This window comes from Mandrillus leucophaeus, unplaced genomic scaffold (assembly GCF_000951045.1).
Source record: "Mandrillus leucophaeus isolate KB7577 unplaced genomic scaffold, Mleu.le_1.0 Scaffold39, whole genome shotgun sequence".
Classification (NCBI taxonomy): Eukaryota; Metazoa; Chordata; class Mammalia; order Primates; family Cercopithecidae; genus Mandrillus; species Mandrillus leucophaeus.
This window is the reverse complement of record NW_012104142.1, coordinates 1136753-1147612: the sequence shown is the minus strand read 5'-3', so window position 1 is coordinate 1147612 and position 10860 is coordinate 1136753. Positions and strand designations below refer to the sequence as shown.

The 10860-nt window shown below is 51.5% G+C and overlaps 1 protein-coding gene across 6 annotated transcripts in view; it reads right to left on the bottom strand.

The window, feature by feature from the left end:
• Nucleotides 1–10860, bottom strand: part of COL13A1 (collagen, type XIII, alpha 1) — a 162938-nt gene that overhangs the window by 98129 nt on the left and 53949 nt on the right. The window lies entirely within an intron of this gene.

The window sequence follows — 10860 nt, the reverse complement described above, 5'->3', positions numbered from 1 at the left end:
GGCACAATTCGAGGGGTTTTCCTAACAGAGCTACTGGCTCTGTTAGGAGCCAGTAGGCTCTGTCTACTAGCTCTAACAGAGCACTGGTTAATTTCCTGTCTCTTATACACATCTCTGAGACCACACACCTTCTTCACTGAGGGCAGCCCTGCCTGTTGTTAGCAGTCTCAGCTGCATAGCTGTCACCAGATGCAACCAGGTAGCTGGGACAAGACTCGACACTCAGCCGGATGGCAGGAGGAGCAGTTTGCTGGGTCTACCCCTGGGAGATATAAATTCTACTGAAGATTTTGAGGGTTTTTACATCACCACACTGCCACCACCATTGTCACTGCATAGTCCTCTATGGTCCTTATCAGGTGCCAGGCACAATTCGAGGGATTTTCCATTATGCAGTAGGTTCTATCGTTCCCACCTTACAGATGAAGAAACTGAGGCACAGGAAGGTTGAGTGACTCCCCAGGCCCATGCAGCTAGTAAATGGTAGAGCTCTGGACCCTTCTCTACAGTGCCTCTCTCTCTGTCACTCACTCAGAAAGCAACCTACCCCCGACCACCCTATTGCCTGCAGACCAAGTCCTCTCCAGGTCCCCCCTGGGATGCCTGTCATGGTCAGCCTCCAGTCCCCTTTTCTAGACTCAACCCTCTCTTCTGTCTTTCACAGGCACCTTTGTCCTATGGAAGGGAATCTGGCTCTGCCAAGCTCAGCCAGGCTGCCACTCCCCATACCTGTCCCTTACAGGAACTTCAGAAACAGGAAAATCCTCTTTGTGAGCTAATGCTGTGCCATAGGAAGGGGAAGAGATATATGGGTGCTATAACATAAGGCTTTCTCTCTCACAAACCATTTTTTCCCCTGTTAAGGATGGTCTTCATGTGTCCCCCTGGAAAATCTTCAGGTGCCTTGGAAAACCCAACTGCCATCCTGCCCCTGCCAACTTTCATCAAACAGGCCTGCACTGGGACAACCCCGGGTTTCCAAGCAGATGCTTCCCCTGATGCCGTGTTCAATGCCTGGCAGCTCTAAGATGCTGGGGAGCTGATGGCTTTGCAAAATATAGCAGTGCCTGGATGTCACTAGTTGCTCTCCCATGTGGGCCACTTGGCTGTTCCCATTACCCTGGCTGGGCACCAAAGGATGGAGTCACTCCAAGGCATTACCAAGTCCCCACAGTACAGATGGAGGAAGAGAGGCCCAGGGAGATTTGTGACCATCCAGGGCCACGTTGTGGGCGGGTAATGGCGGTGGGACGTTCAATCTCCTGACTCCCCATCCTGGGGTCTTCCTAACAGAGCACACCATATCTCATGCTGATCCTGCTGAGCTACAGCCCACACTACCACATCTTGAGAGAGGAGGAAGACACCTGGACTCCGCCCATGCACCTGCTGCTTCGTCAGGAGGACACCTGTTTCTTGCAGCAGGGAGAACTATGAAGATTGTCCCTGCCGCCTCAGGTGGGCTGAGCAGCCCGCAAGCAGGCTGTCAGGGGAGGATCACAGCAGCCATCCAAGGTGGGGACATTCTGCCTGAGACCTCCCTGCTGATGTCTGTCACCCATTGCTTCAGCTTCCTGCTAAGGCCACTACCGTTCTCCCCCGGGGTTTGACCCACCTCCTCTGAGCAAGCCGGCCATGCTCCCCCAAAATGGACACACAGGGATGGACCCCCATGAAGAATTCTGGGGTAGCATTCTGGGTCGTGCCTTTTTTTCCGGCCACTTTTTGTATGTTCGTTCATTCAACAAACACTTAACAATGCCTACTGTGTGTGAGTCACTGTGCTGGGCTATGGCTCTCTAAACATGAATAAAATATACTCATTGTCCTCTGAGGAAGGAAAACTTCATTTTTTAAGCACTTATTATCTACCAGGCCTGATGCAAAGCTCTGATGATACAGAGATGAATAACTCATTTCCTCCTGCTGAGAAGTCAACAGTTTCCTATGTTAGAAAGCTGGAGAAATTCCAGAGATGAGAACTAAAACAAACATGAGGGTTTAAGCGAGAAAGGTTTGCTGTAGGAAGATTCACGTTTTCATTCCTTCATTCATTCAATCAACATGTCCTGAGTGCTCATTATGCGGCAGACATAGACACGGTGCTAAGTATGGGAACTATAACCCCGCACTTGGTCTTTACGACAACCTTGTGAGGTTGGCATTGTCACCCCTTCCATAGACTTGGAACCTGAGGCTTAGAGGTTATGCAATCTGCCTAAGGTGGTCACCTTGCTCTTAGATGATGGCATCTGATTCTTAAAGTTTTAAAAATTTAATTATTATTATTTTTTGAGATAGGATCTCACTCCATTGCCCAGGCTGGAGTACAGTGGTGCAGTCACGGCTCACTGCAGCCTCAACCTCCCTGGGCTCAGGCAATCTTCCCACCTCAGCCTCCTGAGTAGCTGAGACCACACACCTTCTTCACTGAGGGCAGCCCTGCCTGTTGTTAGCAGTCTCAGCTGCATAGCTGTCACCAGATGCAGCCAGGTAGCTGGGACAAGACTCGACACTCAGCCGGATGGCAGGAGGAGCAGTTTGCTGGGTTTACCCCTGGGAGATATAAATTCTACTGAAGATTTTGAGGGTTTTTACATCACCACCACTGCCACCACCATTGTCACTGCATAGTCCTCTATGGTCCTTATCAGGTGCCAGGCACAATTCGAGGGGTTTTCCTAACAGAGCTACTGGCTCTGTTAGGAGCCAGTAGGCTCTGTCTACTAGCTCTAACAGAGCACTGGTTAATTTCTGTATTTTTCGTAAGGACGGAGTTTCACTATGTTGCCCAGGCTGGTCTCAAACTCCTGAGCTCAAGCTATCTGTCTGCCTCGGGCTACCAGAGTGCTGGGATTATACGCATGAGCCACCATGCCTGGCCTAATTTTATTGTTTAGCTTTTACTTCCATATAGTAGGGCCTGGATTTGAACCTGGTCTGTCTTGCTGCAAAGCCTGTGTTCTCCTGGTTGGAGGTCATGAAGTTCTCATGGGTGGAAGGGGCAGCTGGGCCCTCAGCCCCTTCTAAAGTGGGCAGGTAAGTCCCCTCCACCTCGACCCTGGACTTGGTCCCATCCAGTCTCTGGATCCAGTCCTGGTCCTGGACAGGCGACATCAAGAGTGGCAGGGTGCCCTCTGAGCCATCTGAGCCATCTTCTGACCCTGCTTGACTGCTGGGCTCCCAGAAGCTGGGGTCCTAGCCCCCACCTATGCCTCCTGGTGCCTGCAGCCGACCACCTGCCACCAGCTCTGCCACATGCCCGACCCACCCATCTCTGCCAGGACACGTGCTCTGCATCATGGGCTCCCCTCAGACCTTGGGTGACTAATGATATTGGTTACACTCTGCCTGCTGGAGCAGGGGTTCTCAGTTCGGGGGGATTTGGCTCCCCAGGGGATAGTTGACAATGTCTGGAGACATTTTGATTTCACAACTGGGAAGCTTCTACTGGTCTGTAGTGGGTACTGGCCAGGGATGCTGCTAAAAAGACAGCGCACAGAGCCTCCTGCCACAAAGACGCATCTAGTCCCACATGTGAAGAGTGCTGAGGATGAGAAACCCACGCTGGACTAATGGCACCAGACCTGCCTCGGGGCTCTCCCTGTGCCTCAGGCCCCACAATGCACACCCTCACCCATGGCCCAGCCCTCACCGACCTGTGGTTTGCCAACTCTTCGGCTCCCATTCTTCTACAGTTTGGCCTGTTCCACCTCCACCCAAGACCTCATCAGGACAAATAGTAATTTGTCTGTTATTCATCTATTGAGCATGTACTCTGTGCCGGACACTATGCTAACACGCTTATTTCACTCGGTCTGCCCAACAACCCAGTGACGTATCGATGGTTATTGTTCCCACTCTACAGATGGAAAAGCTGAGGCCCAGAGAGTTTATGGTGTGTTCAGGCTGCAGAACACATGCACTACTGGGCTGGTACTTGGCCCCAGGTCTGCCTGCCTCCCAGGACCATGGGCCCCCGAAGTTTAAAGGAGGCACATGGAGAAATAAAACGAACAGCCTCTGCCTCAAAGAGCAGTGAAGAAGGGAAACACACGTAGCTTTAAAAACCATGAAAAGCAATTTGTCAGGGGCAGGCATGATGGCCTGTGAAGGGACACTGGTGACCTTTAAGGCAGCCTCTGTCTTCTGGGGTTAACCTCAAAGAGAGCACCCAAGCCCTGTCTGGTACAGCCCCACAGCCCAAACCCTGACTTTCTAGGGAGGCCTGAGGCAGATTTCTGGGGTAGACCATCTGAATTTATTTGATGTTCCGGGAGCATGGCTGACAAATCATGCTTTGTGACTGATAAAGCACTTCATTATATCACAGTTCACTACAACCCAACTCCCATTTTATAGATGAGAAAACTGAGGCTCTGAGAAGGATGTAACTTGGCTATTATTCATGGCTGGTAAATGATCCTGAATCCTGGTCTAGTGCTTTTCCCAGAACAGCCCACCGTTAGCAAAGCTTTGAGAAGCTTTACGTTTCTTAGGAAAAACGTCTGACTATTCAGACAGAGCCAGTTTGTGCAGTCTTGCAAAAGCCAACTGTGCACATCTCTTCCTAACTTGGCGCCCAGTGACTTCACACTGGCGCTGGAAATTGGCCATGGTGGGAGTATTCACACTACAGAAATTGGCAAAAGCGACACAGCAGCCCCACCTTACCCCAAGAGCCACTTATTAAATGTTTGCCAGCACGCCACAGCTCACATCTGTCCTATAATGACGTCTCTCAGCCACAAGACACCCCCAGACCTTTCCAGCCCAGGTTGATGGGGTGTAACAGGTTCTGGGAGAAGTAGGCAGCAGTTTAAATCACACACACCTACAGTCTCTCTTCCGGCACTCATGGCTGACATTGATAATCAATCACAGCTCCTTAATGAGCCTAGACAAGGTTTCACAATTCTTTGCAACACAGCCACTATCAATCAGCAGAAATTGGCACATGATATGGAACCTATTAGTCATCCTGGAAACTAGAGCCATCTGGAGGTGAGACTTGGGAAGCAAGTAGGTGAAGCAGGAGGACCCTTTTCTAACTAATCAGGCAGGACTGGGTCTAGCCTTGGGGAGTGGCAGAGACAGAGGTGGAGTGGCTGGGTGTCCTGGACTCCCCAGACACATCTCATACCAGGCGTGGGGACTAGCATTGACTGCAGCCCTCTCTCCCATCCCTGTTCAGCTGCTAAGGTTGGCAGAGAGACTGGAAGGTACGAGCAAGGAAGGGACAGGAGCCAGTAAGATCCCCTCCCGCTTAGTTCATGCCCTGTCCCCAGGAGGTCCTCAGAGGACCCCACACTACTAGCTGTGCCACTGCCACCCCTGGAGCCACCTGAGGGCAACCTGAGTGGCCACCTTCCTGTAAACTCCATGGAAGTGGACTTCACGCCTGGCAACCTGGTGGGGCACTTGGTCCGGCTCCATGGTCTTCTGGTCCGGCTCCAGGGTCTTCTTGACACTCTTCCCTTGGCTAACCCCTGCTTTCAATCTGGAGGTGCCCCCTTCACTTCCTTGCTCCTTGCACTGTTTGGCAAGTGCCTGAGGGCCGGTGGGACGGGGGAGGCTCAGATGCCCAACACCTGGGACGCCTCCTCTCTGTGGACACAGGAGGGTGTGCCTGGGTAGCAGACGTTCTTGGTTACCTCCTCTGCATCCATTCTCCCTTTCTCCTCCAACAGAACCTTAAAGTCCCTCCGGCCTCCTCTCCTTCCTGATGCAGTCCTGTGTTTCCAGGGAAGCTGTTCCCCAGCCTAGCTAGCAACGGGTGAGGGTACATGCCTGGGGCCAGGAGCCCTCACGGAGATGGCTCTGGTGAGAGATGGTTTGAGCAGGCAGAGGGACAGGAGGTCCCCTTACCACCCCTGCAGCTCCCTTGATGCCAGAGTCCCACATCCCTTGGAATGGGGGCTAGCAGCCCTGGGGCTCAGGAAAATGGCCGCAGAAGGCCACAGGCAAGGAGGGCATGGGGGACCTGGCTGCAGGGTTCTGCCCAGGAGGATGGAGGCTGATGCCCAGCCCCTGGCAAGAGGAAGGACAACCCAGACAGAAGATGGCGCCAGGCCACCCCCATGCCTCTCCTGAGCTGGTCCCCTCCCCCACCCAGCTGTAATTCTGGGTGAACAAAAGGGAGAGAGGGGAATGGTGTCTCGACAGCTGATGAGAACCTGAAAGGCTAAGGGTTGAGCAGGAAGTGGCTGAGTTCCCCAGAATTATTTTTCTCATTCTTCAGCAGAAGGCAGGCGCTTGGAAGCATGGCTCAGTGCAGTATGAAGGGGTAAAGAAGATTGTGTCCTGGCACACTGGAGCTGTGTCTCCCTCCTGCCCGTTCTCAACACCTGCTCAACACCAGCTCAACACCAGCTATGCATGGCTGCTGTGCAGGAGGCTGCAAAGGTCACCCATTGTCCCTGACCTTGGGGGCTTCTTTTCTAGCTCAGGAGACCGCCCCATCTGAGTCCCCTGACACGTCATCCTGGGGGACTGTGGCAGCTTTTCCCCGGAGCATGGCTCATCTGCTGGTCACCACGCCTACTGCTTCCTGCAGACTGAGGCCAGGAACCCCAGAGTGAGACTGCAGCCCCCAAGTTGCCCACGAGGTGCCCACGAGGTGCAGGCCCCCTGACTCTGCCTTCCATCCAGCTTAGAGACGGGAGTGCAGCTGGTTCTGGGGTGAGGCTGGCCCCATGTTGGTCTCCACTCCCAAGCAAGCTCCTGCCTGGGGGCACTCTGTGGCTGACATTCAGTCCTTCTTCCTTCTCAGGGCTTTGTTGTACCTTTTCTCATTTGAGTCACAAAACAGCCCTGAAAGCCTGGGGCAGGAGTCAGCAGCCCCATTTTCTGAGTGAGGGACTGAGATGCGGAAAGGAAATGTGCTGTCTGGAAGCGCCAGCTCCCCTGCCTGTGGCTCTCGGCCTTGTGACTAGCGACTGGACTGGGAGGGGCAAGTGGTCCTGACAAGACCCTTGACCGCCAGCCCCAGCCCTTGAGTCCCAAGTCAGGGATGCTTTCTTCCACTGAGGTGTCACTCAGGTCCCTGAAGGGAAGACAAGTCTCTGGGCATCACACCTCTGACCCGGGACTTCTTCCTGACACCGGATCTCGCCAGTGTTCCTGTGCAAGGACCTGACTGGGGAAGCTCAAACGTCACATCATGGCTCTGCTGGCCAGGGCCCTGCCAGGCGACTGCCGGAGGAGCAGAGAGGAGGGACTGCCGAAGGGTCACAGCTCAGGTCAGACTCATGCCGAACGCCACCCCTCAGAGGCCTGGGAGGGGCTGCAGGCTTCATAGGTCTTGCTTTGACAACTAGGCCTGTATCTCTGAAGGACGAGCTTTCTGATTTTAAAGTCACATTTATTATGTTGCTATTCAAAGGAATGGCAAAACCCGCAATTACTTTTGCATCAACCTAATATTAATAACCATTTTGGTTTGGCATCATGCTAACCTCTAACCAGCGCCAAGCTCCTTACACATCATATAATTTTCTCTTCACAGTAGCCCTATAAGGTAACTATACAAGGTGTGCTATTGTCCACACTTAACAGAGGAGGAAACTGAGCCACAGAGAGGTCAAAGTTCTGGCCCATAGTCATACAACTGAAATCCAGGCATGCCCTTAGCCCCAAAGACATGCATCATCTCACTGCCCTGACAGGCAGGTTTAGTACTATTATGCGCCGTTTTGCAGATGGGGCTCTTGTGGCTGCGCAGAGAAGTTAAGTAATTTGTCCAAGGTCACACAGCTAGTAAATTGGCAGAGCCGCATTTGGAATCAGCTACACCCTAAAGTTTTCTTTCTTAACCTTTACATTTATTGATTCAGCTGCAAAAGCAAATTAAGAGTCAACAAGACTTAGTGGTGGGGGGAGATGGTTAGACTGCTGAGAAGGAAAACTTGCAATGGGTCCTTTCAAGTTCCTTTGAGGACCATGTGGCCTCATTCCTGGGCGAAGTTCAGACCATGCTCGTCTCTTGCCTGAAGTTGGCTCCCAGAGTCCCCCATTGAGGACTGATCACGAACCCCATCCGGACACTGACCATCTTAGGAGGAACTTCAACCAGACACATGCACACAGTCTCATAGTTTCACTGTTCTTCCTTTTACTTAGAAGGAATGGGGAACTGCCCAGAATCCTGGACAAGAACACAGGTTTTGCAGCCAAACAGCCAGAGATTCGAATTTCTACTTTACTACTTACTAGCTGTGTTACCTTGGGCAAGCTGCTTAACCTCTCTGAGCCCAGTATCCTCTGTAAAATGGGGGTAATAAGAGTATCTACCTCACTGGATTTGGGTGATAAATGAAAGAATACAAGTAAGATATTTAGCACCGTCCCTGGCTTAGAGTAAGCACTCAATAAACATAACTATGACAGTTGTTATGGTTATGAAGTCAGAAATAACGGCATCCAATCCCAGAAGCATGGCATCCAATCCCAGAAGCATATGATACTGCCCTCTGTGTTCTAACCAGAAGAATGGCTAATAAGAGCTCTTCTCATGTGCCAGGCACCAATTTTTTTTTTTTTTTTTTTCAGACAGAGTCTTGCTGTGTCGCCCAGGCTGGAGTGCAGTGGCACGATCTCGGCTCACTGCAACCTCTGCCTCCCGGGTTCAAGCAATTCTTCTGTCTCAGCCTCTTGAGTAGCTGTGACTACAGGCATGCGCCACCATGCCTGGCTATATTTTGTATTTTTAGTAGAGACAGGGTTTTACCATATTGGCCAGGCGGGTCTCGAACTCCTGACCTCATGATCTGCCTGCCTTGGCCTCCCAAAGTGCTGGGATGACAGGCGTGAGCCACTGCGCCCAGTCAACCAGGTGTCAATCTTAATGCTTCACAGGTATTACCATATGTAACCCTTATAAGCCTTTTAAGGTGAACATCAGGAGGCTGAGACAGAGAGAGGCAGCATCTCCTGTCTTGCATCCCAAGCTGGTGAGGGGCAGGCTGACTGTAGGGCAGCAGTCCCTAACCTTTTTGGCACCAGGGACTGGCTTCCTAGAAGACAATTTTTTGGGGTGGGAGGGATGGGTTCAGGATGAAACTGTTCCACCTTGGCCCATAAGGATTGTGCAACCTAGATCCCTCATATACACAGTTCACAATAGTGTTCTCACTCCTGTGAGGATCTAACGCCTCCCCTGATCCGACCGGGAGCACAGCTCAGGTCATAATGTGAACAATGTGGGAGCAGCTGTCAATTCAGAGGAAGCTTCGCTTGCTTGTCCGCCGCTCACCTCCTGCTGTGTGGTCTGGTTCCTACCAGGCCTTTAATCACCCTGTTGCCCTGCCTCTCAGATGAGCCCTTAAAATCCTGGAACCCGCGAAGAACACAGGCAGGGCTCAGGGTGTGCTGAGCAAAGCAGAGCAGGCTGGACGGGGCTGGGTGACCAAGTGAGTGAAATAGTACAGATTTAAACCATCAGCTTTGAACTGTTGGGACAAATTGCACATTTTCTTACTTCCTTGGGCCCCTGTCGCTTCCAGGTTGGGGTCAGAATCATTAAGTCCTGAGTGTGGAAACCCTGGGGGTAGGTCTTGCTGGTAGAGACTGCAGTCCCAATTTTACAGATTCAGGCCAAGGGCAGGCATTGTTCTCAGGCTGAACAGTTTCCTGGCCAGGCCTCCAGCACAGGGCAGAGGGGCTGGGCTGCCACACACAGATAGGGACAGTGGGCCCAGGGAAGGTGGAAAGGTTCTCTCTCAAGTTAGCCCTTGTGTGGGCGAGGTGGAAATCAATCAGAGGCGGGCCTCGCCCATTGCACTGTGCTGGCTCTGACCCCTCAACTCTATTTTGATAACAATCTGGAGTCTCCATACTTGAACTTGTCATCCTTGACCGAGTCTCCCAGAAACAGTGAGATCCTCCCACAGGACCTAGAGATATCTTCTTAAGGGGAGGGACTTCCTGCTCCACCCCTAGCCTCTCACCTCAGGCCTTTCCCAGGAAATCAGTGTTTATGCAAGCCTTGCTCCCTTTTCCACATCCAAAAGGCATCCACAGTTCTCCAGCAGAGGTTGCAGTATGCACATCACGGCTTAACATCCTCTTCCTCACTCAGCTGGCTTTGATTTACCACAACCCCATGACATCAAAATATTCAGTGAATTATTCTCATTTCTATGTGTAGATCTCAGTTCTATGTTCCATGTCCATGTTTTTCTACCTTGTCTGTTGTTAAACTGTAAGACTTATCATGGGCACAGTCCTTAATTCTTTAGTCACTACTCTAAGAAGAGTTGAGGGAGATTAGGTGCCACAAACTCCAATGCCTACAAGGAGCCAGGCAGGTCACATAAATGAATGAAGTAGGCCAGGTGTCGTGCAATAGGGCATGGTGGAGACTGGCAAAGTGCTAAGGGCTTGCCTGTGTGCCTACAATGGATTGGATACCCCTCAGCTGCAACCAAGTATTGCCAGTTGAGGATGTAGACCTACTATTGGCAGATCTTGAAACTATTCAAGAAAAGTTGAGAATCAGATATTTTCTGCAAAATCTTATTTCTAAATGCTGATACTAATTTAAGAACATTTAAAAACCACTCTGCAGGCCAAACAAAACCTGTGAAAGAGCTGCATTTGGTCCTTAAGCTGCTAATTTGCAATACACAATCTCTGGGGACCTTCCAGGCCTGAATTGCTCCAATTCCACAGCCCAGAACTTCTGGCCCAGAGGGTGGGCTCAGTCAATCCTTGCTGAATGCATGACTGAGTAATTAAATGAACAGATGGGTGGGCCCACTGGCTATCATCTGACTCCAGATCTGTGAAGGAGCAATGTCATAACAGTGTTTGGACACTGAACTAGTACGTGAGAGTTAGTTTGACCAACAGTGGAATTGT